The sequence below is a fragment of the Crinia signifera genome, chromosome 19 (assembly GCF_055691185.1).
Source record: "Crinia signifera chromosome 19, ASM5569118v1, whole genome shotgun sequence".
NCBI classification, from domain to species: domain Eukaryota; kingdom Metazoa; phylum Chordata; class Amphibia; order Anura; family Myobatrachidae; genus Crinia; species Crinia signifera.
The window spans coordinates 84,474,597-84,500,721 of record NC_139226.1 but is presented as its reverse complement, the minus strand read 5'-3'; the positions used below and the strand labels follow the sequence as shown (position 1 = coordinate 84,500,721).

The 26,125-nt window shown below is 47.1% G+C and overlaps 1 long non-coding RNA gene across 3 annotated transcripts in view; it reads right to left on the bottom strand.

Moving 5' to 3' along the window:
• LOC146042691 (uncharacterized) overlaps positions 1-25,740 on the bottom strand; it is a 143,562-nt gene extending 117,822 nt beyond the window's left edge. For all 3 annotated transcript variants that reach the window (XR_014463976.1, XR_014463975.1, XR_014463977.1), the window contains exon 1: positions 25,571-25,740. This is a non-coding gene — a long non-coding RNA (uncharacterized LOC146042691). The remainder of the gene's footprint in view (positions 1-25,570) is intronic.
• Positions 25,741-26,125: the final 385 nt, after the last annotated feature.

Sequence of the window (26,125 nt, the reverse complement as noted above, 5' to 3'; positions counted from 1 at the left end):
GGACAGAGGAGGGTCAGCAGAAGTGGAAGCTTGTGGAGCAGCTTGGGGTGGGGCAGCAGATGGGGGGTTGTCCCTCTGGGACCTGGTGGTGGTGAGCAGCTCCGCCAGAATGTCATTCTGGTGGCTGAGTTGTTGGGCAATGCTTTGCATGCCAGCCGCCAGAATGTCATTCTGGCGTTGGAAGGCCTCAAACTGCTGCACGTTGGTCTCCTTCCAAATCCCCATGAATTCCACAAACTGCTGCTGATGGTCTGCAGCCTGCATGCCATGCTGCTCGATCCTGTCCAGCATCTCCAACAACCTGCCATCATATGAGGCCAGTGGATGGGTGTGGCGTATTGGTGGAGGCTGGACCACTTGCTCCACTTGTGGCTCTGAAGAGGAAGATGCTGCCGGTTCATCAGGTGCTTCTGCTTCTTCTAGGATCAAAATTGAAACCAATGTCACCATCACATACACAAACAATCTCTCTTACCACAAACAATGCATTACTGTGACTTACCATCAAAAGCACCAGCAAAGACCTCCGCCGGGAGCTCACTATCCATATTGGAAACCCCCTGACCTCGACCACATCAATGACATCCAACGCGTCCTGCTCCAGGGGGGTATATACCAAACTGGATGGGATAGGCCCCTCCCGGTGGACATGCTGTGGTTGTACCGGTCAGTCATCTTCCTCTTCAGTACAGTTTTGAAGTCTGACCACCTACAAATTTATTCAAAAATAAATCATCATGAGATATGTGCACCACTGTGCTAGTGAACATCATTACTATGTAACATTCCCTAGTGTGGGTGATATTATTGTTTTTATGCATACGTTTGACACACACACATTAATGTCTCCATTATGAGGCATTTCAGTGTCTCATCTCATTCATTAGGCTGCTAAATGCACATACATATCTCACTATGCAGAAATGACAGCAGCCATGGCCAAATTATCCACCTCCACCTGTTGTGAAAATACACATCCCACCATAGCTTGACAGTGTTGATATTCTGGATTAATTTAACTATGGGAAGGCATGCTGGGATGTGTAGTTTCTCAACAGCTACATGTGCACAGTTTGGACATCCTTGTTTCATTAGCATCATATGGAACATGTTACTACAACTCTTTTTCAACAACACACTTTCTGTTGTCCCATCACATACTTCACATGAGCAGAACTGTGCCCATAACCTCACATCACACCAATGGTGCATGTTTCATATATTAATGTGGGTTATTAGACATGGTTGTGTTCACATGTGTCATTGAAGTGTAGCACTATCTACAAACACACCTCTCTATTTTCCACAAAACATACATGTAACATATGTACACACATATGACATTATTAGGGGGAGAAACACACTTGCCTTTTCTTAACTGATGTCAAATCCCTTCCCACTGTTGACACCTGGTTCACTTCCTCTGTGATTTGCTCCCAAAGCTTTCTCCTTGCACTGCCAACCGGCTTCCTGGTAGGTAATTCTATCCATTCTCGTGCTCTGGGCACTAAAATTCTCATTTCTGCCTCTTAAAATGCAGGGTTTCGCTTTTTGGTGGTGGTATCCTGCTCAGTACTCGGCCTAGATGGTGCAGGTCGTTTTCTGGTGGCCCCAGTTCTCTCACCATGCAGCTGCTGGGTCACACATGTTTGGAGAGATGCAACCTCTTGTTCTGGCTGGTTGCTTGGCCCTTGTGTAGCTGGTGGCGTTGCAGTAGTGCCTGTTAGTGAGGGGCCCCCTTGCTCTTGGGCCCTCCTTGTCCTCTCCTGCTCCCTCTGCCTCAACCTTTCAAGCAGGGATTCTGCTCTTGCACTCTGTAGAGCGTCCTCAGCTGCGGAATCATCTGAGCTAGACATGTTTGCAGCAATTATGGCCTGCATCTGACTGGATATTTATATGAATTGGTTAGAAGGATGGATAGCGCACTCTATGGGGGAAATTTACTAAAGGAAATTTGTACAAAATAGGTGTAAAAATAGGTGTATTTGTATCCAGAAATACACTTATTTTTGACATTTACTATCCCAAAAATACGGCAATTCGTATTTGTATTGATGTGCTATCAATATGAATACGAATTGCCGTATTTTCAGGATAGTAAATGTCAAAAATAAGTGTATTTCTGGATACAAATACACCTATTTTTTACAAATTTCCTTTAGTAAATTTCCCCCTATGTGTGGTGTGTATGGCGAATCAGTTGGGGGGAAGGAAGGGGGAGTGAGAGGGGGGCTGGGAGGGGGGAGAAAGAGGGGGGGGTGGGGATCGGGAGACGGGAGGAGGGAGGATAGGGAATGGGTGGTGGAGAGGTGCAGGGTGGGTGGCAATGATCTCTAAATAACAGTCAGGATGATGCGTAGTAAAAATGAAAATTATTTATTTTGATTGTGACAATATAGAGCGGGTGCTCCGCTGGAGCTGGTGTCGACACAGTCAATTATGCGGTGTCGATAAATGTCGATACACACCTCACTGTCCCTACAGGAGCCCTTGTGGGGATTGGGATGCCAACAGGTTCCCTTTTACCATATGTCCTAAAGGGACATATGTCTCCTATTGAGATACAGTGGGGTGTGGAGTCTCTGTGGTGATTGACAGCGTGCTGGTAGTGAGGAGTCCCTTGGGACTCAGGGTGCCAACAGGTACCTTTTATACCATAAGTCCAGCGGACTTATGTCTCCTATAATGTTAGTGTGCTGTACAATTGAAAGTCTAATGGTGCAAAACAGTTCTGCAGGGATGAAAGCAGGCAAGTAGCGGCGTCCCGCACCTTGCTCCTTACCCTGTTCACTGTCGTTGTGCGGACGTCCTGGGCTCACTGGGAGTGCCGGTGGGTCCTGTGAGTATTGCGGCTGGTGCGGCGTAGTGTGCGGTCTTTCTCCGCTCCTAGCGGGTGCCGGGTTGTCGGTCTGACGGACGCGGCGTGTCCCGGCGCGTTGTTGTGACGTCAGCGTGTCGTGCTGATACGGAGGTGGATGAGGAGGTATGTGGTAGGCAGCAAAGCCTATTGATACCTCCTCATCCACCTCCGTATCCTCCATGTCCGGAGGATACGGAGGTGGATGAGGGGTGAACAGTGAACAGGGTAAGGAGCAAGGTGCGGGACGCCGCTACTTGCCTGCTTTCATCCCTGCAGAACTGTTTTGCACCATTAGACTTTCAATTGTACAGCACACTAACATTATAGGAGACATAAGTCCGCTGGACTTATGGTATAAAGGTACCTGTTGGCACCCTGATTCCCAAGGGACTCCTCACTACCAGCACGCTGTCAATCACCACAGAGACTCCACACCCCACTGTATCTCAATAGGAGACATATGTCCCTTTAGGACATATGGTAAAAGGGAACCTGTTGGCATCCCAATCCCCACAAGGGCTCCTGTAGGGACAGTGAGGTGTGTATCGACATTTATCGACACCGCATAATTGAATGTGTCGACACCAGCTCCAGCGGAGCACCCGCTCTATATTGTCACAATCAAAATAAATAATTTTCATTTTTACTACGCATCATCCTGACTGTTATTTAGAGATCATTGCCACCGACCCTGCACCTCTCCACCACCCATTCCCTATCCTCCCTCCTCCCGTCTCCCGATCCCCCCCTCTTTCCCCCCCCTCCCAGCCCCCCTCTCACTCCCCCTTCCTTCCCCCCAACTGATTCGCCATACACACCACACATAGAGTGCGCTATCCATCCTTCTAACCAATTTGTACTTAAGGGGATCTGGACAACCCCTAGGATTAGCAGCACCACGCACACTAAGTAGGTAGAGCGCAATATACCCCCACTTCTGGATATTTATATGGTAAACTCCCGCCTTGAACAAGGGGGCGTCTATTTTTCCCCGCAATGTAGTAGCTAATTTACGCCGATATTTCCCGCCGATAATTCCCGCTTAAATTACGCAGGTCTCAACGCACCTGAGCATTCACCTGTACATGCACATACACAGGTTGTTGACCATTGTGTGCTACATGGTTAAATGTGTGCACATGTCACTCAAATGATGAGTGCTTTCAGGTGGTCTCTGTTGGAGTACGTGTATGCTTTCTTAAACAAATTTAAAAACATACCAACGTTACAATGCTTTCCTTACATTTGTTATGAGTAATCATTTGTCATACACCAACATGTTGTATGTGCGTTGTTATCAGTGTATGTATTAGTAGATGGTTGCGTGTATAATTTTTCGCACACTGTATATACAGTACGTCTCTCTACATTTAAAGCATAATGTATGTTATGGTGTGCATATCGAAACGGGCCGCGAAAGTTTTTATTCGCATACATATTGTTAATGTAAGATGGATTAATAAAGTTAAATATAAAAAAACTAGGTTTTAGACCAATCAGCAACCACCAAAAGTTATATATGTACCTGCAATTATTAACTGCGCCATTGCAAATATGTCTTCTGCAAGGGCTAACCCCTTTTCAAAGCTGCTGGCATTGGTCCAAGTCATGGACCAGCGCCTGGGGCCCAGGGGCCCATATGTATCTAACAATGAGAAGCGGCGGGCGTATAACGCTGCCCGCCGCTTAATCTACGTCCGGACCGGCGTCTGCAGAAGCCTGGGGCAGGTGGAGCGGCGCTGGTCTGAAATGCAGCGACGGCAGCCAGAGCTGCTAAGCACAATTCGGCGCCATATTGGGCCATGTAAGTATATATTTACAAATATGTCTGCGTTTGTTAGCAATGATTTCTGTAGTTTATAAAAATATGTGCATGAGTATGTGGGTGTATATGGGGTGTATATGGTCGGTATATGGGGGATATATGGGGTGTATATGGGGGGTATATGTATACGGTCTGATTTTGTGTGTAGCATATCTATTGGTTAGCATGATAAATGTATTAAATATATCTTAAATGTTAATTTGTAAAGTTATGAACATGACTAATGTGAATTTTTCTTTCCCCCATTTTCATGAAACCCAACCTTCAATTTCTATACCATCAACATGAACATTTCAGCACGCGCCAGGGCACGCATGGCAGCTCGGCAGGAGGCAGCTCGGCAGGAGGCAGCCCGGGAGGAGGCAGCTCGGCAGGAGGCAGCCCGGGAGGAGGCAGCTCAGCAGGAGGCAGCCCGGGAGGAGGCCGAAATGCAGCAGGAAGAGGAGGAGGAGACATTGGGGCCTGCTGGTGCCCAACCCATATCCACCTCCCCTACCCCCACCCACTCCCCTACCCCCACCCACTCCACTACCCCCACCCACACCCCTACCCCCACCCATACCCCTACCCCCATCCCCTCCCCACCCCATCTCCAACCCCCCTACAACTCCCCACCACCCACCCCCAAGCCTTACCAATCCCCACTCCAACCCACTACCTCTATCCCAACTCCCATCCCACCCCCCTTGCTCCTGACCCCCACATCCAGAAACACAGGACACCCATCCAGCGGAGACCAGGATTGCACAACGAGCCGTAAGTAAATAATGTGCCTAATGTTTACATACACATTTCTACACATAAACAATCACAACACCCACATATGTGTATCCAACATCATCATTAGTTGCAACATATCACTGCAGGTCGACCCTGAGGTGTGGCGTGTCCTCCTCCAGGAACAAGGGTCCCCTTGGTATATTTTTTGAGTGTGGGCACGCCTCACCCTTTGAGTAATTGACATAACAGTACATCCAATGACATATCCTACAGTAGTGGTGTTGAAGTTATGTGGGCCCAGCTGTTGTGTAACTACACTTCCCAGCATGATGTGGAACATTAATTTATAGATTGGTTTGTTAATAGTGTGTGAGGCCATGCGGATGCATGCTTTTCTAAATTAGATGTAGGCCTATAATTTGTACAGCTATGGACAACATTTTACTAAATAAGGGGCGAAATGTAATAGGGTGTGATTTTTTAGACATGTGCGATTTTTGGTCAAAAACGTCCGAAATCGCACATTTTCCGAAAATCGCACATTTAATAGGTTGAAAATCGCGGTAAAAAATCGCACTTTTTACCGCGAAATCGCACTTTTAGAAGTGCGATTTTTAGTCACATTTCAATTCGCATCCAGATGTTTTCCCATTATAAAGTATACAACTCGCAAATGTAATAGGGTGCGATTTTTGGTAAATGTTACCAAAAATCGCAAAAAAAATAGACCAGGTTCTGACAGGCGAATTTGACAGAACCATGCACAGATCATTGAGATCTGTGCATGGTTCTGTTAATAAAAATGTGTAAAAGTGTTTTTATAAAAAAAAAACGGCGTGGGGTCCCCCCTCCTAAGCATAACCAGCCCCGGGCTCATTGAGCCGGACCTGGTTCCAAAAATACGGGGGGACAAAAAGCATAGGGGTCCCCCGTATTTTTGAAACCAGCCCCGGACTCTTGGACCGGTCCTGGTTCCAAAAATACGGGGGACAAAAAATCTGGGGGTCCCCCGTATTTTGAAACCAGCACCGGGCTCCAACAGCCCGCGGTGTCATGCCACAGCCGGGGGACACTTTTTATACAAGGTCCCCCGGCCAAAACATGAGCACCGTGGCTGGTCAGTGTCACGGCTAAAGGGCTGGATGGAGTCGTGTGGTGCACAGGAACTGGAGACGGACCAGGAGGAGTAGGATTGAACCGTGCCGGTTTAATAACGGATTTCATAAATGATAAACTTCACTCAAATACTTCTTTAAGTGACAGTTGGATAACTTAAATAGAGTCCAGCACAATACTAATAACGGGCAGGTAAATCTGGAAACGTATACTTGATGAGCCAGAGTACATAGAGGAAGATCCGGAAAGAGGTTGATTTGATGATAGAAGAAATGGATCCGGATGACTGAAAGATGATGGAATGAATGAGTTGAATGAAGAAGGACAGCGGAAAGCTGAGCAGGGTAATTCTGGGACACAAGCAGGAACAAGCACTAGGTAGGACTTGCAGCATTGGTGTCAGGAGAAAACTTCCTTGTAGAAAGATGCAGGGAGCAAGGCACCAGAGTCAGGAGAGAAAGAGCCAGGATCCAGGAAACAGCTAGGAGTTGTGAATGACTCCAAAGACTCATTGCACTGACACTGAACAGCCTAGGCAGATCCCCTATATCCCCAGGGGGCGGCTGCCATTGGCTGTCAGCGCAGGAAGAGGAGGGAACCTCCACTCTGGGCCAATCTGTCTCCTGCCCTCAACCAAGATGGCGACGCCGGCCTCCGTTGCTGCCATCCCTACCTGGAGCTGCCCCTACTCGCACGCCGCAGCCTGGGACCTGCACACGCTAGCCGGCGGCGGGCGCGGACGGGTGAGTACTGTACCCGCCGCGCTCCGTCGCGGCTACGTGTGACAGTCAGCCTTGGACGGGGTACCTGGAGGAGTGGGGACCCCCCCAATAAAGGGGTCCCCCCCCCCCAGGCTTCACCCGTCCAGGGCTGAAGCCCGGGGCTGTCACCGGCGTCCGTGGCCAGTGGACGCCGGCCTGATAGGGTTAAATCCATCATACATATCATTACATTGCTTTTTACCGGCGAACTACAAGTGCCAGCAGACCTCCCCCGCATGCTGGGACTTGGAGAACCACAAGTCCCAGCATGCGGGGCATTAATGGGCCCGCTGGGACTTGTAGTCCACCTGTAAAAAGAATGTTTATAAAAAACACACACACAGAGAAGTACAAGTTTATTACACACACACACCTCAATTTTACACCAGCATACTTACCATTCCTGGATCCAGCGCTGGTCTGGCTGCTTCACAGCCGGCTCCCCCCGCACTGACAGGCAGCGGGGAGAACCGGCTTTCTCCGTTGCTTCTAACAGCTTCTGTAGCGCTGTCCGAGTGCTACAGAGGCTGAGAGCGTGATTGACTGAGCTACAGTATGCGTCTCCATGGAGACGCATAGCTCAGCCAATCAGGACTGAGCTATGCGTCTCCATGGAGACGCATACTGTAGCTCAGCCAATCACGCTCTCAGCCTCTGTAGCACTCGGACAGCGCTACAGAAGCTGTTAGAAGCAACGGAGAAAGCCGGTTCTCCCCGCTGCCTGTCAGTGCGGGGGGAGCCGGCTGTGAAGCAGCCAGACCAGCGCTGGATCCAGGAATGGTAAGTATGCTGGTGTAAAATTGAGGTGTGTGTGTGTAATAAACTTGTACTTCTCTGTGTGTGTGTTTTTTATAAACATTCTTTTTACAGGTGGACTACAAGTCCCAGCGGGCCCATTAATGCCCCGCATGCTGGGACTTGTGGTTCTCCAAGTCCCAGCATGCGGGGGAGGTCTGCTGGCACTTGTAGTTCGCCGGTAAAAAGCAATGTAATGATATGTATGATGGATTTAACCCTATCAGGCCGGCGTCCACTGGCCACGGACGCCGGTGACAGCCCCGGGCTTCAGCCCTGGACGGGTGAAGCCTGGGGGGGGGGGACCCCTTTATTGGGGGGGTCCCCACTCCTCCAGGTACCCCGTCCAAGGCTGACCAGCCACGGTGCTCATGTTTTGGCCGGGGGACCTTGTATAAAAAGTGTCCCCCGGCTGTGGCATGACACCGCGGGCTGTTGGAGCCCGGTGCTGGTTTCAAAATACGGGGGACCCCCAGATTTTTTGTCCCCCGTATTTTTGGAACCAGGACCGGTCCAAGAGTCCGGGGCTGGTTTCAAAAATACGGGGGACCCCTATGCTTTTTGTCCCCCCGTATTTTTGGAACCAGGTCCGGCTCAATGAGCCCGGGGCTGGTTATGCTTAGGAGGGGGGACCCCACGCCGTTTTTTTTTTAACTTTTTTTTTTTTGCACAAAATCGCATTTATAAAAATGCGCACATTTTCATGACTGAAAATGCGCACATTTTCATGACTAAAAATCGCGGCAAATCGCGGCAAATTGCATTTTTTGCCGCTAATTCGCATCTCATTACATATGCGAATTCGCGGCAAAAAATGCGATTTTTAAAGGTGCGATTTGGTGCGATTTTTTTTTAGTCTAAAAATCGCACCCTATTACATTTCGCCCAAGGAGTGGTTATGCCACAACAATGTCAGTACCCTTAACTAGCACAGGTTAATTGTAAGGTTAGAGGTGATTCCCCCACCACAAACCTCCCAATTGTGATAGAGCATACATTCATCCAATAAGGAGGAATTTATTTCATTTCATGTAATATGTACAGTATGTGTGTGAAAACATAATACTAATTAGTACCGTGTTCTCAGCATACCTATCTTCTATGTAGTTGAAAAATGTATGTGGCCTTCACACTTAACTCACAAATTCATATTATCTTACAATGCAACAAACATTTGTGTATATGATATATTAAATATAATGGTTTTTTTTCCCTTCACTACAGACACAGAACAGCACCAGGATGAGGTTGGCCACATTCCTGACCCTTTTTTATTTAAACCTGCTGTTTGGGCGACTGGAGGCCCTCCTTTAATTTTTTTTCCCCCCTTAATATGTTTTGTTAAATTAAAAGTTTTTGTAAAGTTAGAAGTTGTCTGTGTTTTTAATCATAAATATGTGAGAGGGTTTGTAAGGGCAGGTACATACAGATGTGTAATGTAAGTTATATTTGTAATTTGAGGTGAGGGATAACGAATGATGTGTGAATGTGTGTGTTTTTGGTTTAAATAACACATAGTGAAAAGGCATGATTTTTTATTGTTACATTAAAACATCACACATAACATCAGGGTAGGTATACATGTTACAAAATCGGATCAAACTAATTATTGACATAATTTAGTACCTACACAGAAACACCACCATGACTTTATTTAAAAGTTAAAGCAATGTGAGGACACATAGATAGTGAATAAAATGCAACATTAGAACATAAAAAATATACATGTAAGGAGGGTTAAAATGTATTTTTATTAGGGTGTTCATTAGAATAAATCATTTCATTGTCTTAATCATAGTTGAAAGGCTAGATTAGCAGGGCCATATATGTGAAGGGTATGCCAGCGTGCACGGACTTACGCTCACTCTCATGATCGGTGACATACGCTGAGTTTTCCATTGAAAACAGGGGAGAAAGAAACTATCCTATTGGAGAACAAGAGCTTCTTGCTATAAAACTGGCGTTTGAAGAGTGGAGATACCTTCTTGAAGGAGCTAAATTCCCAGTGTCGGTTCTCACGGACCACAAGAATCTACTCTATCTTCAGAACGCTCAATGTTTGAATCCAAGATTGGTCCGATGGGCTCTTTTCTTCACCAGATTCAACTTTTCCTTGTCTTTTCGTCCTGGTTCTCAAAACCACAAAGCAGATGCTCTTTCTCAGTCCTTTTCCGCGTCCCAAGAAGAACATATTTCAAGTCATGTCCTTCCGTGTTCGCACATATCGAACTTCTGTCCATTCCTCGTGGTAAAACTTTTGTGAGTCCGAAACATAGACCTGCGTTACTTAAATGGGCACATGCCTCCCATTTCTCAGGTCATCCTGGCATCAAAAAAACTTTGGAATTCCTTCAAAGATTGTACTGGTGGCCATCCATGAAGACGGACGTAATTTGTTGCTTCCTGTATTCCTTGTTCTCAGCACAAAACTCCTTGTCAGTCTCCAGCGGGCCTTCTTTAGCCTCTCTCCATTCCGGAATGCCCCTGGTCTCACCTTTTGATGGACTTTATTACTGATTTACCAGCTTCCCTAGGGTACAACACCATATGGGTAGTCGTGGACTGCTTCTCTAAGATGGCCCATTTCATCCCTCTCAAGGGGTTGCCCTAGGCTCATAGACTGGCTCAGCTCTTTGTCTCAGAGATATTTCGTCTTCATGGTCTGTCTAAAGAGATTATTTCTGACAGAGGAGTGCAATTTGTTGCCAAATTCTGGAGATCCCTGTGTAACACTCTTTGGTTCAAGTTGAATTTCTCCACGGCCTACCATCCGCAAACCAATGGCCAAACTGAAAGGGTCAATCCAGACCTAGAAACTTTTCTTCGATTGTATTTGTCTTCATCACAAGATAATTGGAGTGAATTATTGCCTTGGGTCGAGTTTGCTCACAACAATTCGTATGATTCGTCTTCAAACAAAACTCCTTTCTTCGTGGTCTACGGACAAAATCCTCGTGTTCCAGAAGCTTCCAGTTTGTGAACTGCCAGCTGTCAATTCTTCTCTTCGTTTCTTCTTGAGTATTTGGGAGAATGTACATTCCTCATTACAGAAAGCTTCCCAAACATATAAGAAATTCGCAGATCGACATTGACGAGCTGTTCCTGTTTTAAAAGTTGGGGATAAAGTTTGGTTGGCCACAATGAACATTAGATTACGAGTGCCTTCCATGAAATTCGCTCCTCGCTACATTGGCCCGTATTCCATTGTGTCCGTATTATCTCCTGTGGCCTACAAACTGCAATTGCCTCGATCCTTAAGGATTCCTAATTCCTTCCACGTCTCCTTGTTGAAGCCTTTAATATTGAATCGATTTCAGAAGAGAGTTCCCAAGACACCTCCTATCCAGTCTCAAGGGGAGGTAGACTTTGAAATTAAGAAAATCCTAGGCTCTAGAAATCGTTTGGGCAAGCTGCAATATTTGGTGGATTGGAAAAGATACGGTCCAGAAGAACGGACTTGGATTGATGCTTCCAGTGTTGATGCCCCAATGCTTCTAAAGAAATTTAATCGTGAATTCCCATGTGAGCCAGGGAAGTGTCCGGAGTCCACTTTAAAAGGGGGGGGTGCTGTCACGACCACTGGACACAAGCGGCGCTTTCCAGTTCGGGTCCAGCGTCGGGGTCTTAGGTCCTTTCATGTTGGTACCGGCTGGAGGAGTCCTGTGGGTGTATCCCAGCGGCCGTGCCTGTCATCACCTGCCTAGCATTGTGGGTCTCCATTCCCGGGCGCCACGTTGGCTTGGCCCTGTGTCCCACAGTGCGCCGCCATCTTCCCGTGGCTGCCCAATGGCTTTCTCTCCATTATTTGTGCTCGTCCAATCAGGAGCTAGCCCGGGGGATTTAATCCCTCACCTGAGACTCAGCAGACGCCAGTGCTTCGCTATCTCTTCCCAGGAGGTAACCTGCGACCTGTGCTTCCCAGTGTGCTGCTGAACCAGCTCCTGCTTCCAAGATCTCCCAGTGTGTACCGGCACCAGCGTTTCCACACCTGTGTGCTTCTGAGCTCCCTGCTTCCAAGTCTTCCCTGTGAGTACCTGCACCAGAGTCTCCGCACCTGCGTGCTTCCAAGGCTGTGCTCAATCTCCCAGTGTGTACCGCCACCAGCATTTCCACACCTGTGTGCTTCTGAGCTCCCTGCTTCCAAGTCTTCCCTGTGAGTACCTGCACCAGAGTCTCTGCACCTGTGTGCTTCCAAGACTGTGCTCAATCTCCCAGTGTGTACCGGCACCAGCGTCTCTGCACCTGTGTGCTCCTGAGCTTCTGCTTCCAAGTCCCCTCTGTGAGCACCTGCACCAGAGTCTCCGCACCTGTGTGCTTCCAAGGCTGTGCTCAATCATCTCCCTGTGAGTACCTGACCAGAGTCTCCACGCCTGGGTGCTTCCAAGACTGTGCTCTATCCGTCTCCTATTTGAGTACCTGCACCAGAGGCCGTATCCATGTGTCTTCAGCTCTGCTGCTCCGCTGATCTCCCAGTGTGTACCTGCACCGGCACTGCCGTATCCGTGTGTCTCCAGCTCTGCTGCTTCGCTGATCTCCCAGTGTGTACCTGCACCGGCGCTGCCGCATCCGTGTGTCCCTAGCTCTGCTGCTTCGCTGATCTCCCAGTGTGTACCTGCACCGGCGCTGCCGTATCCGTGTCGCTCCAGCTCTGCTGCTCCGCTGATCTCCCAGTGTGTACCTGCACCGGTGCTGCCGCATCCGTGTGTCTCCAGCTCTGCTGCTCCGCTGATCTCCCAGTGTGTACCTACACCAGCGCTGCCGCATCCGTGAGTCTCCAGCTATACTGTTCCATTGGGTCCCAGTGTATCCTGACACCTGTGCTTCCATCTCCGTGTATCCTCTGGCATATTGCTCCAAGTAATCCCCAAGTGTGTACTCCTGCTCCATGAACTGTGCTCAAGTTATCTCCCAGTGTGCACACCTGTTCCATGAACTGATTGCTCAAGTTATCTCCCAGTGTGTACTCCTGTTCCATGAACTGATTGCTCAAGTTATCTCCCAGTGTGTACACCTGCTCCATGATCTGATTGTTCAAGTTATCTCCCAGTGTGTACTCCTGTTCCGTGATCTCCCAGTGTGTACTTCTGTTCATTGGACTTATTCTATACTTCAAGTATTAATACCTGAGACTGTGATATTTCAATAAATGGTATTATTCATCTTAGCCTATGCGTAAGACTTATATTAAGCCTGCTACCTTCCAACCCTCAGTGTGCTCCATAGCTCCTGGTCTGCAAACGGACTCACAAAATCCACGAGTCCTGACATGGGGCTTCCGACACTGACTTCCGCTTTGGGGAAGGAAAACCATGGCAGCCAAGGGTTGTCTGAGTGAGCAGGTGACTGAGGACATTAGGAATCAGTTCTGTAACCAGGAGAACATATATCCATTTTTAATGGTCTTAGCAATAGTAATTGTTAGCTTGCAGTTGTACATGATTGATGATGCTGATGAATTTGCTAAAGCTTCTAAAAATGTAAAGAGGTGATGTTGCCCATAGCAACCAATCAGATTTTATAATTTTCTTATTGCGTCCTAGAAAATGTGTCCCAACGGCTCTCACTGCTGGAACAGACTTAGGAGAGGAAGGGAACCCATTAGGAAATTGGTAAGTATGGTGGCAGGACAAATAGCAGATGCTATGGGTTTGGGTTGAGGTTAGATTCCATATTTTCATGGCTTGGCTAAAGTAGCATCCTGTATTCCCTACTGGGGCGTGAACATCTGAGATAGAGACTGGTTTGGGCTCCCCCTTGTCTATTTGATTAACACTAGCAGGAAGGACAACAGTACGTTCCTTCAGTCTGGACATGCAACAAGATAAGATGTGGCTGCTATAGGTGGCCATACACTGCTGCAATGTTAGTAACCCACAAGAAGTTGCTTTTTAATTGAGCGGGTGCAGTCTGTCAGCATAGACGATAACGTCATATGTGCTACTTTGCATTAATATTTTAGTTTTTTGGAATGAAATCCCTCAGAAATCTGAAAACATCAGGAATGGTCTTTCAATAAAGTATTAACAGTTTAACCGCGTCACATCTACAAAATACACTCAGATTGAGTCATCCATACTTGTCATTGCTAGACAGTACCTAGTGCTTTCAAAGTCAGCCAGCTTAACCGTTAACGTGCCAGTACGCCTGGAACATCACAGAAACTTGACGCCTCTTACGACAATTAAACCCCGTTCTTTATTTTCAGCCACAGTTCTCGGCTATCTGAAGGGCAGCACTAAATGCTCCCAGTGATATCTTTACACTTTATGAATTATACATACATTGTTCAATGCCATTTAAAAATCAATAGCAAGAATTTAAAAATATAAAAAAAAAAACCATCAGATTCATGCTATTAAACCTGTCAGTGTCATTAGCTTAAAGTTGATAGATTTATAGAAAGCCGCACCTCACGTCATCCTTTCGGTCTGATCTGCAACCACCCTTGGCCTCCCTTCTCATCTTATCGCACGCAACGTTACAGCGTACGAGCCAGCAACACAATTTGGGATTAGAACAAATGTAATGTTTAAGTGAATAGAGCATTCTTGAAGACGTAATTGACTTTTCTGAAAAAAAGATGCTGTTTCCACTGTAGTGCCACAGCAGTATTGGAGCATTTCAGACAACAATAGAAAACTTTAAGAGCCCGCAAATCAATGCTTAGCAAGAGGATAAAAGAACCAATGTTTCAGCCTCCAGGGCCTTCATCATTCTGTTCCTGCTTCCACATCGTGTTTTACATTGATTTGTGCCTTCTCTGGATTGCACTCCATCAAAGAAATGTGCTAAAAGCTGAGGGCACCAAAGTATCAGCTATTAGTGAAACGGCTGTGAAACAATTAGTTGCACATAAGCTAAATAGCTTGGAAAGAAAACCCACTGCAAAAATCCCTTCATATACCCCCATACCCTCCAACATCACAAGGGCACAAACCAGTACAAATTCGGAAAGGGAGGTGGTCATGGGTAAAGGGGGTGTGGTCACACCCCCTTTCCTATACTTACAATGGGCGGTTGGAAACCCCCCAAAAATGGTAGAAAGCCCTTTTTGGCTGGTACAGGCACTAAAAACCATACTGTAGCAGCCAAAAAGGTACAATTGGTACCCCATATTCTTGTAGGTGTGGAGACCTAAATAAAGCTGTTTGGTCATCAAAATAATAGGCAAATATACAAAGTATAGAACAAAATATATAGAATTAGTGGAGGGTGTTCTTGGATGAAACGTGCAACAGAAAAGTCTGTGAGAGTAGTGCGCGTGCAAGAAGAGTGTAGTGAAGCATTTCCCAGCAGTGGGATCTACATTGGAGGAGTGGTCTGTGAACCACTATAGAGTAGGAGAGGTAAGAGTAGGTTGTATATAATGTGGTTGTAGAAATCCTACTGGCATTAAAAAAATTTAGTGGAGGATCTACAACAGGGGTGGCCAAACCATTCTTTGAGAACAGGTCATGTATCACCTGGTGTACAGGTGCAGTCATTACTAACTGTCACATTTTAAAACACAAGCTGCATTCATTCCTAAGCGACACCTGTAGCAGGACTGATGAAAATATAAAATATATACAGTATATTTCATTAGGGGGGTATTCAATCTGTGTCGTGCTCCCGCAGCCATCTCCCGACGGGGGACATGGCTGCGGGGCCCTATTCAATGCTGTCTTCCCCGAAAGCATTGAACAGGGGTTCTCCGCAGAACGAGCCCGACATCACAAGCGGTCGGGCTCATTCTGCCGAGAAAAGCCGGAAATAGGCGAGCTCCCGGCCGGAGCTCGTCTATTTCCGTCCTCAACTCGCGGCCACGCCCCTTTCTCAGCGGCCGGGACATTGAATCCCGACCGCCGAGCTCAAGTCGAGCAAAGCGAGAACGGGGCACGGCTGTCGAGCTTGCTCGACAGCCGTTCCCTTGACATTGAATACCCCCCTAAGTCTGATTTGAGTGATCTCAGGTTGTTTTGTTTTTGCACTAGATTAAGTTAAACAACTTCAGTACGCATACCTATGCTGACACAGTAGTTAATCATTCTACGTCAGGTTGTATACTGACAATTTAATTCTATGTCAGAAAGTGTTGTAATCAAACTTGGTAGGACTATACTATAAATGTAAATATTATCATCCTTAGAAGTATAGTGGATGTTTGTCATATGAATATAAATGGTGGTCGAAAAAGAAGGGAATATACACACACACACACACACACACACACACACACACACATATATATATATATATATATATATATATATATATATATATATATATATATATATATTCCCTTAAGCTGATTTAGACTATTTAGTATATCATTCTTGGATGAAACACTGACTGCAGAAGTGCCATGAAGAATTGAAAACAACTCAGCCTCTTGTCGCAGAGGGCGGGGCTCCTGAGTTTGCTCATGGGTATGCTGTATTGGAAATTCTGCTGATAATAACCGCTGATAAGTATACTTTTAATAAATTCATATTTTAATATTAGAATGATTTTTTGAAGTAAAGATTGTAAGCCTGCGAGTAGGACCCTCCTACCTTTTGACTGTCTGTATATACCATTTATTGTATCACTGTCTCCTTTTGTAAAGCGCAAAGGAATATGCTGTGCTATATAAGAAACTGTTAATAAATAATAAAAAGGTACTTTTCTGGGAATCCACCCATCTGGGTCTCCACAAATTTAAACCCACTGGTAACAACACCTTCTACAGATCCACAGGTGGCCTGGAAAACATGAACTGTTGGTAGATCTCGAGGAGTGTTTGCCCACCACTGATCTGCAACAAGAATAGTCATTGAGGATCTGTTAAGATTAGAGAATTTCCCTGGAGCGAATGGCCAGTAGGGCAGGATAGTGATCAACCCGGAAGAGTGGCGGAGGATTTCCCAGGAGTGAGAAGACATCACGGAAGAACTGCGGTGGATATCCCAGGAGAGAAAAGTCTATCAGGGACAAAAAGAGGTTGATTTCCCAGGAAGGGCATCACAGGGGAGTAGTGGAATATTTCCCAGTAATGATACAGCAAATAGGAATTTAATACCTACCGGTAAATCCTTTTTATGAAGTCTTTATGGGATACTGGGAAACGTCTTAAGACCTTGGGTATTAGAGGGTATCCACAGGAGACAGGCACATATACAACTTTGAACTAGGTGTACTGGCTCCTCCCCTCTGAATCCCCACCCACGAACCAGTTAAGGAAAAACTGTGCCCGAAGGAGGATGAAACATATGAGAGAAGGATATGTAATATCAATATGTTAACCAACATATGTGTAATAAGTGGTGAGATTTATACCAGCACACTGTTCATACAACTAACAACAAATAACCACCTTAGTGGAACAGTATGAACTACTCAACAGAGTAATCAACTGCAGTAAGACCCCGCACTGCGGCAGGTGCCCAGTATCCCAAAAATACTTTGTGAAAAGGAATTACCGGTAGGTACTCTATTAAATTCCTATTTTCACTATCCTCTTTATGGGATACTGGGAAATGTCTTAAGACCTTGGGGAAGTCCCAAAGCTTCCAGAGGGGGCGGGAAAATGCAGAGACTGCTGCAGTACCGCCTGCCCAAACTGGGTTTCCTCTTTGGCCAGGGCGTCAATCTTGTTGAATTTTACAAATGTATGCTGCCCCGACCGGGTAGCAGCTCTGCAAAGCTGCAAGGCTGACCCACCCCGAGCAGCCGCCCAGGATGGGCCCACAGACCTTGTAGAATGAGCCTTCAATCCTGAAGGCGTATCCAATCCAGCCACTGCATAAGTCTGCAGTATAGTCGCACGGTTCCAACGTGCAATGGACTGTTTTGAAGCTGGGCGTCCCATCTTTTGTGCGTCATAAAGCACAAAGTGGCAAGCTGTTTTGCGGACTCTCGCCGTCCTCCTGACATACTCTCTCAAGGAATAGACCACGTCAAAATATGGTGGTAGTGATTTGCGGTGACCGGTTTTATGGCTTGTGTCATGGTGGTAATGACTAAAGCATGCAAGCCCTTGTGTGCTAATATTTGACGCTCAACCTCCAGGCCATTAAACGAAGCCGCCCTAAGTCCTGTTAAACGCAGGGACCTTGAGTGAGCGGATCGCTTCTGAGAGGGAGACACCATGGGTCTTCTACTAACAGGGCTTGAAGATCCGCATACCACGCCATTCTTGGCCAGTCTGGTGCAACTAAGATGGCTTCCACCCTTTGGTTTCTTACTCTTTTGAGGACTTTGCCAGTAGTAGTAGTAGTAGTTGTAGTTTATTTATAAGGCGCCACAAAGTGTCTGCAGCACCGTACATAGCAAACAAAAAATAATTACAAGGTAACGTACAGTGTCTGTTGATAAAATACAGCATAAATAGGGGTATAGCTGGTAGAACTAAAATCAGCATCAGTTCTGAAGTACAGTAGGTGTCAAAATTGTTGAGGAGACTGAAGATGAAGTAGAGGAAGGGAAGAACATGGCAGGAGCGCTGGTGAGGTAAAGAGGTAGGGTGAGTATGTGAGGAAAGAGGGCCCTACTCATAAGAGTTAACAGACTAAAAGGAGGTGGATGGACAAATGAAAAACAATAGGATAAGTAGGAATGGATGGGAAAAGATGGAGGGGTAGGGAAGGCAGGATAGGAGGAGCGAAAGAGGTTAGGAGGAGGAGGGATAGGCTTGTCGTAAGACGTGGGTTTTGAGGGAGCGCTTGAAGGAGGTAAGGGAATCAGAAAGCCTGATGGGCGCAAGAGAAGTATTGGACACAGGAGTGGGAGGAGGTGATTAGGTGAGAGGTCAGGCGGCGCAACGAAGAGGATGGGAGGGAGTGTGGATAGAGATCAGTGAAGAGAGGTAAGGAGCGGCGGAGGAGGAGAGAGCCTTGTAGGTGGTGGTGAGGAGTTTAAAGAGAACTCAGAAAGGAATGGGGAGCCAGTGAAGAGATAGACAGAGGGGGGAGGCGGAGGTAGAGCGGCGGGAGAGGAAGATGAGCCTAGCAGCAGCGTTAAGAATGGATTGGAGATGGGCGAGGCGGGCGAGAGGTAGCCTGGAGAGAAGGATGTTGCAGTAGTCAAGGTGGGAGATGACAAGAGAGTGAATGAGAATTTTGGTTGCGTCAGTGGAGAGGAATGGTCTTACATCAGCTGGCTGTGGGGTTGTAGGAGAGGAGGAGCTCGGAGTGGAGACAGAGAAGGAGCGATCGGAGAGGTATGAGGTGAACCAGGAGAAGACCGTGCCAGTGATGCCAAAGGAGTGGATGGTGTTGAGCAGGAGACTGTGGGCAACAGTGTCAAAGGCAGCCGACAGATCAAGCCGAATGAGGATAGAGAAGAGGCCTTTTGATTTAGCCGATAGTAGATTGTTAGTGACTTTGGTCAGGGCAGTTTCAGTGGAATGTAAAGGGTGGAACCCGGATTGGAGGGGGTCTAGAATGGAGCTAGCAGTAAGGTGGCTTAGGAGACAATTATAGGCCAGTAGCGTAAGAGGAGGGAACAAGTACACTAGGTCGTAGGACCAGGTCCTCGTCAGGGTATCCACAGCCTCTGCCAGAGGATCCCTGGTTCTCGAGCAATATCGAGGCATCTTGTTGAACTTGGATGCCATCAGGTCGATTTGCGGGCAGCCCCATCGATCCACAATGCTGACCAAAACTTGTGGGTTTAGGCTTCATTCCCCTAAATGGAGGTCGTGGCGACTTAGGAAGTCCGCCTCCCAATTGTCCAAGCCCGGGATAAAGATGGCCGATAGTGCTGACACATTCAACTCTGCCCAAAGCAGAATTTTTGTGGACTTCCTCATACATGAGGTGCTCTTCGTTCCTCCCTGGCGGTTGACATATGCCACCATTGTGGCGTTGTCAGGTTGTATCTGTACAGCCTGGTGACGTAGTAGGGATTAAGCCTGGAGGATCGCATAATATACTCCCCTCAACTCCAAGACATTGATGTGCAGTTTCGATTCCCACAAGGTCCATCGGCCCTGATAGGACCTCCCCAACGTCACCACACCCCATCCCAACAGACTGGCATCTGTTGTCAGGGGTATCCAGTCCTGTATCCCAAATCTCCTTCCTGCCAACAGGTTTGGAGCATGGATCCACCAAAGCAGGGGTTGTCTGGCTTGACTGGACAAGAATATCTTCTTGTGCATTTGAAGGTGTGAGCCTGACCATTTCCTCAGCAGATCTAACTTGAAGGGTCTGGAACGAAACCTCCCAAATTGGAGTACTTTGAAAGTGGCTACCATTTTTCCCAGCAACTGAATGCATTGGTGAACAGACACCTGAGTCCTGGCTAGGACATCCAGGACCAGAGTCTGAATGTCCCCCACTTTCTCCTGGGCAAGAAACGCCTTCTGGTTTTCTGTATCCAGTATCATTCCCAAAAAGAGAAGACGTTTTGTTGGTGTCAAGGAGGATTTCTGTAAATTGAGAATCCATCCAGGACATGTTTGGCCGTGACAATATCTTGTATTATATATTAATATCTGATCCTGCCTTGATCAGCAGGTCATCCAGGTAGGGGATAATGTTTACCCCTATCCTTCTGAGCAGCAGCATCATTTCCGCCATTACCTGGGTAGATATGCGCGAGCTATTGAGAGGCTGAATGGCAGGGCTCTGAATTGGAAAGGCTCATCTTTCAGAGCAAATCTCAGAAACTCCTGGTACGGCCCCCAAATAGGAATGTGGAGATAGGCATCCTTCACGTCCAAGGATGCCATAAAATCTCCCACTTCCAAACTGGCTATCACTGCTCTCAAGGACTCCATTCTGAATTTGTACACCTTTAGATAAGGGTTCAACGTCTTTAAATTCAGAATGGGGCATACCGACCCGTCTGGTTTCGGTACCACGAACAGGTTGAAGCATTAACCATTTCCCTGTTCTGCCAATGGGACCAGGCCTATGACCATAGATTTTACCAGCTTGTTTACTGCTTGTTTCAGTATTATCTGATCCTCTGTAGCTGCTGGTAATCCTGATCGGAAGAACCTGTGAGGGGGCGGACCTGCAAACTCCAGCCTGTAGCCGTTGGAAATAAGATCCCTCACCCATGAATCCAGGTGAGAGGCATCCCATATATGACTGAAATATGCCAATCTGACCCCCACCTCGAAGCTGTTTCGCGTGGGGGACTGCGAGTCAGGCTGAAGGCTTTGAGGAGGTCGAAGCAGAGGCACGCTCCTGTGTGGCTGTAGCCGGAGCGCTCCTCAATTTTCCTCTACCACCTCTGGCTGCAGAGGAGGCCCCTCTTGCCCTTTTTTTAGGCTTGGGAGGCCGAAAGGACTGCTGCGACGGACCTGTAAAGAAGGGTCTGGTCTGTGTGGCTGTGGTCAGAAGGAAAGTGGATTTCCCCACTGTTGCCTTGGAAATGAGATCATCTAACTCACTGCCAAACAACTTATCTCCCTGAAATGGGAGACTTTCCACACTACGCTTGGAATCAGCGTCTGCCACCCACTGGCGCAACCACAGGGTCCTGCGTCCTGACACCGCCATGGCCGAGGAGTGGGCATTAATGGCCCCCAGCTCCTTCTGCACCTCACAATGCACCTTAGCAGTGTCTTGGATATGGTGTAATTTTTCAGCAACTTCTGCTGTGGACATATCTGCCACAGCAGATCTACCTGGATCTGAGTCGCCCAAGTATGAATGGACGTAGCTATCCAGCAACTGGCGAGGACTGGCCTCTGAGATGCCACACTGGTCATATATATGGCTTTAAGGGTGGTATCCAACTTCTTATCTGAACTGTCTTTCAGAGTGGCGGACCCCGGGACTGGGAGTACCACCTTTTTGGATAACCTGGACACCGAGGCATCCACTACTGGAGGCTCCTCCCACACTTTCCTGCTAGCAGAATCAAAGGGGAATGTGGACTTAAATCTCCTGGACAACTGAAAACGCTTTTCCGGCCATTTCCAGGCTTCTTTGAATGTGTCCACTAAATCTGACTGTTCAGGAAAAACTATATTTTGCTTTTTCTGAGACACAAAAATGGATCGCTCTCCTGTGCCTCAGCCAGGGGAAGATTCAAAACCTCTCTCATAGCCATGATGAGAGATTCCGGGCCTCGCAGAGATTAAGGAGTGTCCACTAAAGGTAACTCATCATCATCAGCTTCCTGCAAAATGGCGGCCGAAGCGCGCTTGCGTGACTGGCCCGGAGTGGGGGTGATATTATCCACCCTTGCAGACAGGACAGATAGGTCCTGCTGCACTTGTTTGGTCTGCACAGTATTTGCAGCCAATTGAGATGACACATTCTGCAGCATACAGTAGCTTTACCTGACGCCCACGCAGACTCCTGTGAGTCTGATTGTGGGGTCCCACTCAGCTGGGGTGAAGCACCCAGTTGTGGAGACATACATTGTTCACATGTAATCTGTGAAGTGGACCCAGGTACAGACTTTGCACTGCAAATCACACAGGTTATTTTTCTCACCACAACATACAAATTTCAGACAGAGATACACTGGCGCTCATAAAATGGAAAGGTACTTCCCTTCAAATGTGTGGTTCTCAAAACTGGTCCTCACATGAATTGAAAAGGATCTTTGCAGATGAGTTCTATGTGAACATATACATGAAAGAGAAATGCATGAACAAAAATGGTGAAGTATGTCCAAACAAATCTTTAATATTTCTTCACCCGTGTGACTAGGTCTAAAAGGACTTGTGCTGGTTGTCCCTTCACCAATATGAAAGGATTGCGTACCCAACTCACATGGATTGTGGGAGTAAGAAAGCCTATTAAGGTATCATTTAAGTGCCAATGTGGGACGACAGGAATGAGGTGCATACCCCAACTCACTCAGCAATGTGAATGCACGTTCCCATCAAGGTACAGTATCTTTAGAGGCCAAATGGTATATTTTTCCACAAGAATCTTTAATACAAATTCCTCCAACAACAGGATTCACCATAAAATTTTAAATAAAAAGTAGTGAGGAAAAGCAGAGTGGATTCCAGACTTTAAGATGGGCAGAAGTCAACAGCAAAATTGTACAGTACTTGTGTATTATCACGGCGCCCATCGCATCGCATACCACTAATTAAGGTATGCGATGGCATGCGATGGGAACGATTTGAGGCTTTTCCCGGGCAGAGTGTACAATTTTAATATTGCGTCGCATCACATGCCATTATAATGGCATGTGATGCGATGCGATGCGACTTCAATGTTAAATGCCCAGCCAGACCCGATTTTTAATTGTATCCCCACCCTGATGGGTAATAAGTATGTTAAATGCCCCCCCCCCCCCATTGTTAACGCCACCCCACTATGAACGGCAACCCGAAGCGTGGCGAGCGCAGCAAGCCCGCGTCAGCCGGCGGTACGCGTCCTCCGACCTTTTCATACCCCCACTATCCACGTCGGGGTGGAGTTGATTTTATATAGTGTGGCGAGCCCGAAGGGAGCCACCGAGCCCGAAGCGTGGAGCCCGCGAGGGGACGCGCATAACTTCACAAGTATTATGCGTCCCCTTGCGGGGCTCACTGCGCTCGCCACGCTTCGGGCTCGGTGGCTCGCTGCGCTCGCCACACTATATAAAATCAACTCCGCGCCGACGTGTATCGTGGGGGTATGAAAAGGTCGGAGGACGCGTACCGCCGCCCCTCGCGGGCGCGCTGCGCGCGCAACGCTTCGGGTTGGCGTTGATAGTGGGGTGGCGTTACCCATCAGGGTCATTACCCATCAGGGTGGGTGTACAATCTAAAATAGGGTCTGGGGGGCATTTAACATAGGAATTTGTCATCTGGGTGCATGTGCGACTTAAAAACGGTCGCATCGCATCGCATGCGATCATATCACATGCGATGCGATTTGATATTTGGTTGTACAATGACCTGCGATGGAAATCGGGGGTGCCGTGATAATACACAAGTACCAATTGTACAACCTGGAATGGTGTCCGGACTTGCATCCCAGGTGTTTCTGACAGAGCACAGTCCGTCAATCTGGATGCAAGTGTAGTCCTCCTTCTCTGCTCCAATACGCGTTTCGACCCTACCTGGGTCTTTGTCAAGGTGTGCAGAATACTAAAGGGTATGGATTTATATACCCACTGGATAGGAAGTTCTTTTCCTTCCTGTTTCCTCCTCTTTTGCAAAAATCACATTATCCTGGGAACAGGGAACTCTCTGCTCATTCTAGTTTGAAGAATTCTCAAAATTTGTATTAAGAATCCAACGTTTGACGATGGCATCTGTTAAACCAACTGGTGTCACCCCTGCATTCTCCAAGCACTAGTCCCCTCTCTGCCTCTAGCAGTGTGCATCCTCTCCTGAGGGCACATTTTTCTAAACTGGTTCGTGGGTGGGGATTCAGAGGGGAGGAGCCAGTACACCCAGTTTTCTATGTGCCTGTCTCCTGCGGATACCCTCTAATACCCAAGGTCTTAAGACATTTCCCAGTATCCCATAAAGATGATAGTGAAATCACGGAAAAGCTTTGGTGGATTTCCCAGGAGGTAAAAGTCCATCAGGGAAGGAAAGTAATGGATTTCCCTGGAGGTAGAAGGACATCTTTGAGTGGCAGTGAGGTATTTCCCAGGAATGAGACAGATATCATGGAAGCACAGCTGAATATTTCCCAATAGGTAGAAGAACATCACGAAGGGACAGTATAGAGTTCGTCAGGAGTGAGAACACATCATGGTTGAGTAGTGGAGAATTTTCCAGGAGTGCAGGTGAGGCAGATCTAATATGTGCAGAGAGAGTTATATTTGGTTGGGGTGTGTTCAAACCGAAATCTAAATTGCAGTGTAAGAATAAATCAGCCAGTATTTACCTGCAGTGCACATTGTTTTGTCCATTTGAGAAATGTGCTTTGAAATCATGTCTGAATTAGGACCTATGGTGTATTTTCCATTTAACTTTCTTCATCATTGGACTGCTTCATTTCTGAAGACCCTCAGTAATATTTTGTAATGTGTCCAAAAACCCTCCCGCAGAAGGCGGAATCTGTGTGTTCATGCCAACTATGTTTATGGAAAATTACAATACAATAAAAGAGAGGATGGATCCCCACTGTATGAGCCCTATACCACACCCGGATCCCCAGAGCCGGCCCTAGTCTAAATGATGCCCTAGGCAAGAATTTGGCTGGTGCCCCCTAGCACCGCCGCTAGTTCTGCCTCTGACCCTGCTCCCCTTTCCCAGCACCATCAACCCTCATCATAGCAGTCATCATTTTGGTGCTCCTACCCGCAATATTTTAAATAGAAACAGTGCACACAGTTTGCCTATGCCTAGGGCCGGCTCTGTGGATCCCAGAGCTCCAGGACCTAGTACCTTGCATGTATTTTTCTGGAAACTGCTGCGATGTCACCTTTAGTGTCTCTGTTGTAGAAATCATTGCATACAAGCAAAGTGATCCAGTAACACGGACGCTGTGCGTTATAAACTATTTTATTGCTCTGTATTTTATTTTCCAATATATGTCATACTATGATTCCCCCCCCCCCCTCCTGTTCCCTCTCTCCTTTTTCCAGCCTGTCTTTTATATTTTCTCTCACCTTGTAAACGCCTCTATCTGTCTCTTCCGCTCAGCTAGAGCGTCTCTCATCCATTAGAAATCAATTAAGTGCAGCGTCGGTACACGAATGTTCAGAAGAAATACTGGAGAACACATTGCTATCTCCTTCGGAATTAAATACATCCTCTCGTCTCAGTATTGCACCCAGAGGTTCAGCTACAAGTGAATTAGCACAGGGAGCGCCCCCCCCCCCCCACACACACACATATCCAGCGCTGCAACTAACTCGCCCACTGGGGGGAGATTGCTCACAGACCGGCAGCAATGCACAACCCCCATCTGAAATCCCAGTGTGCTAAAGGAGCCCAAATGCCCTGCAGTATATCCACTATATTAAATTAGAGCGATACAGATCTGATTAGTATCCAGCAATCATTTCCCTAGGTGGCAATTCTGAACCAACACTTTATGCTTTAAAACTGAAAGATATTAAAAAAAATATAGATAGATATGAACAGTAACCAGCTGATACTGTATGTAGTCCTCCTTAAGCTGGGTACACATATATACAATCGGCGGGCCCTTCTTCCGTTCT